The sequence below is a fragment of the Capra hircus genome, chromosome 19 (genome assembly GCF_001704415.2).
Source record: "Capra hircus breed San Clemente chromosome 19, ASM170441v1, whole genome shotgun sequence".
Taxonomy (NCBI): Eukaryota; Metazoa; Chordata; class Mammalia; order Artiodactyla; family Bovidae; genus Capra; species Capra hircus.
In genome coordinates, this window is record NC_030826.1 from 50,622,103 (window position 1) to 50,626,214 (window position 4,112).

The window sequence follows — 4,112 nt, forward strand, 5'->3', positions numbered from 1 at the left end:
AGGTGGCCTAGCTGCTGAAATAACCCAGCATGTCCAGTGAGCAGACAGTATGGCAGCTGCCATCTAAACCAGCTGTGTATTCAACAGACACACTCAGGCCCAGGGTCCGCCCTAGCTTTGGAGTCCGTCTGTGGGTGCTGTCTGCTCCCTGAACAGAAGTTACAGGGACACAGGGGTGGGCTGGCCCTGCCTCCTGAGTGGTGGCCCTGGCCCTCCCTTCTTCTGTTGCCCTGGGTACAGGCTGACCCCAATCCCACCTTGTCTCCCTGCGTCAGTACTGACTGGAGTCACCGGCCACTCCCAAGCCGCTCCCTGTCACCCTAGGGCGGCAGTGACTCAGCGGCCACCGACAGCGACCTCCCCAGCCCGGGTGAGTGGCTGCCGGTGTTGTGCGGGAGGCCCGGGCCAGCCGGGTGGAGGTTTAGGGTGGGGCTGACAGGTGCGGCCCCGACTCACCCAGTCCTCGCTCGACCCGGGGCACTTTGCCGGGATAGGGGGATCCACCTGGCGGCCCACCTGGGAATGACAGTGACCTGTTTTAGAGCTGGACGCTCCGGGCCGCCGCGACCGGCCAGAGCGCCATCTCCTGGCCCAAGCCTGCAAACTCGCGGCTTACAGGGGATGACCCGCACCCAGCCCGTGACTGATCGGGAGAGGTGAGTGTTGCGTGCGGGCACTGGCGCCCACCTGCCCAGTCTGCAGGGCCACGCGTGCGGTGCCCTGCCCGCACCCCGTTGCGGAGATGCGGGTTGAGCGGTGAACGGGCGGCCCCAGATCCGAAACCCGCTAACAGAGGGGGCGCAGAATGGCCGTGGGTGGCAGGGTGCCCCAGGCTTCCGGGTCCAGTTGGCGCTGCTTCGGCGGCAGCCTCTTCCGCACTCTCTCCGCCTCCCGCCGGACCTAGCTTCTCCCGGGACTCCGGCGCTGACCCCAAAGGGCCCAGGGAAAGCCGGTGCTGGGGCTGGGGTCAGGCTCCCGGAGGTGGAGGCGAGCCGGGGGACAGGGAGGGACACGCTAGGTCTCGAGGCCTGGGACCCGCCCCGGGACCAAATTAGGACAAGCGGCCCTGGGCCCCGCCAGCTAGAGTCCAGAGTGAGCGGGGCCGGAGTGGGCTGGGCTGGGCTCTATAGGCCCCGCCCCCGGAGCGCGGCTTCCCCGGGAAGTCTGAGCCCAGGAAGAGGGGTGCCGCCCAGGAAGAGGGGTGCCGCGAAGGCCTGGGTGACCCGACTCGACCTCAGCCCTGACCTCGTCCCGCACCACTCTGCGCACCCCAGCGGCAGCCTTTGGTGCAGTGGAGGGGAGTAGACAGAACCAGACCAGCGGCCTCCTCCCTGTGTTTTGCCCTGATCCGCCTCCCAGGGGTGGGGACACCTGTTGGGACAGTCCCGACCTAGTCCAGCTCAAGAGAATTCGGCTGGCTGGGCGAGCTCCCCGCAGCCTGGGGCCAGAGCGAGAGGTGCAGGAGGTGGGCCCCACCCTTGTTGCCAGCAGCCCCATGCGCCTACCAGCTGCATTACTGGAAGAGGGTTCCTGGGGGCAGTCAGGCCTTGGCTGGGTCTCCTTTCCCTCTCAGCTCTAGAGAGGGACACACAGAGGAGAGCACAGCTGCTCCCCTGTCCCCCTTCTGACTCTCAGGGAAGGCCCTTCCCTCCAGCAGGGCTGGCTGGAAACCCTCCCCCTCCATTCCTTCTTCCCTCCCAAGTATAAGGGGACACCGGCTGCACCTTGCCTCAGGAGAACCACACTCTGGGGCCAAGGGCGGGGACAAACTGAATAACAAGCATTCAGGTGGGAGGTGGGGACTTGTCCCAAAGCCAGGGGATGACCTGGAGGCCTGCAGAGGCAGCAGCCAATGGGAAAATCTTTTTGGGCAGATGCTGGTCCTGGGCTGGAGGGCTGTGAGTGGGTGGTGTGTGAGGTGAGGGGGTGGAAGGGTCAATCAGAGCTTGCCATGAGAGCCCCCAGCAACAGGGTAAGGGGCTGAATTTCTGTCTCAAGGCAGTGGGTGGCATGGGGGGCAGGGTGATGGGGTTTGTAGCATTAATTGGAGGGAAGCAGAAGGCTGGCAGCTGGACTGGACAGACACAGGACCAGGATGTGCAGAGTGCTATGGTCTGGCAGGCACCCTGGTTTCTGTCTTTAGCCACATGCTGAGGTAGGGCTATGATGAAGCAGCTGGAAGCCCAGAATTCTGGGTATAATCCTTGGTTCCTTTTGGCAATTTGTGGACACAGCTCACTAAGAGTAAGAACTGTGCAGACATGAAAAGTCCTAACCATAGGGAGCAGGGTTCACACAGGTGGGCAAAGTGTGCTCTTGGCATGTGTGCAAGCAAAGGTGAAAAGCAGATTGTGACCACTTCTGGACCTCTGTGCCAGGCCAGCAGGCTGCTCAGTGGTGTAGAGAGCATTGTCACTGGCCCTGGAGGCCCAGGGGAATGAGGCCTGGGGGTGCACCATTGGAAGCAGAGTGCAGAGACTGCTGCTCCAGAGAATCTCAGGTCTGACACATGGAGGTGCTGAGTGAGTACATCTTACTCATCAAAGAAAACTGAATGCCTGGGGACATTGAGGCCAGAGGTCTGGAAATCCTCAGTAGTGAGGCTTGGGGAAAGTTCACTGAGCCATCCAGGGGCATCCTGTCCCCAGACCTATGTCCAGTGCAGGAGGGCCACCACCCTCAGAGCCTCTGGTGGGTCAAACATCGCTCACATCACTGGCCCATCTTCTTTACAGAAATTGAGACCCAGAACTCAGGTCCGGACTCCCAGCCCAGTACTCTTCCAAGGGCCTCCTCGGTTCCCATTGCATCATAGTGAGATGGGAAGCTCCCAGAAACTCCAGCAGGGCCTGTCTGTAAGATAGCTGAAGCTCTCCACTGCCGGAGCAGTGAAGCCCTGGCCTGGGTGTCTCTGTGTACCTGACCTCCCAACTTCATTGGGGGGGACACCCTGTGACCCTCAGTCTACCTGCCTCATGCAGCAACAACTGGATGACACGTGAAGAGGCCTGGCCCAGTGCATCCTGGCACAGGACAAACGGCAAGGATGAGCAGACAGCACCTGACAACTCACCAGTGCCTGAGTACCCAAGCATCTGGCCACCATGGAGGCTCCACAGGGCTTGGGGCTGGAGCCCTGGGCTCCTGGGGTGCCTTGGGACAGCTGGACTTTGCATGCCTGTCTGTAAAGGGCCGGCAGAACAAACCCCTCTAGACACCTAGACCAGAGACGGAAGTATGTGGCCTGACTCTTGTTTATTGATCTGAAACTTAGAGGTAGGTGGGCCAAGCCAGCAGGAACCTGACTTTGCTTACCAGGGCAGTCTGGGGACCCTTGTTCCAAACAGACAGAACCACTCCAGGGGCTGTGCCTGTTGCCATGGGAGCCAGCCCAGCACCCTGGAGAAGGCTTTATGTGATAGAACACTCATCTTGCATTTGACCCACAAGCCTAGGAGAATAGGACAGTGAGCTGAGGGTAGGAAAACTTTGTGGTTTTCCTTGGATTTTTTTTTTTTTTTTTTTTTTGCCATACTGCGGCACACAGAACTTCCCTACATGTCCTGTCCAGGGACTGAACTTGTGCCCCCTTCAGTGGAAGCACAGAGTCTTAACCACTGGACCACCAGGGAAGTCCTCCTTGGCATTTAAAAAATGAAGTTCTTATTATGAGATAATTTTAGACTGACACAAAGGCCCCAAAGTCAGTATTAGCATTTCTGTAGACTTTCCACCTGGTTTCCCCTAATGTTAACATCTTACACAAGTCATGGTACAACTGTTGTACTGAAATTGACTGGTACTTAATTCATTAAACTTCACAGACTTTGCTCAGATTTCACCGGTTCTTCCACTACTGTCTTTTTTTTTTTTTTCCTGTTCTAGGATCCAACTCAGACTCCCACGTTGCATTTGGGGGGAGGGGAAAGAAAGGCATTCCTGGCAGGTGGAGTGGCAGAGGCAAAGGCAGAAAGGGGGACTTATTACCAAGTCCCTATGCTGCCTGGCAAGTAACTGGCTAGTGGGAGATGGTGAGAGGCGGGAGGCAGGGGTTGGGTGATGGGCTGCAGGTTACGCTACCAGATGCAGAGGTGACCCTGATCCTGTGAAGG

The 4,112-nt window shown here is 58.9% G+C and overlaps 1 long non-coding RNA gene across 1 annotated transcript; it reads left to right on the plus strand.

Moving 5' to 3' along the window:
- LOC106503235 lies at window positions 1-3,841 on the plus strand. The gene is made up of 2 exons (XR_001296859.2): window positions 1-656; window positions 2,736-3,841. It is a non-coding gene; the product is annotated as an uncharacterized LOC106503235 (long non-coding RNA).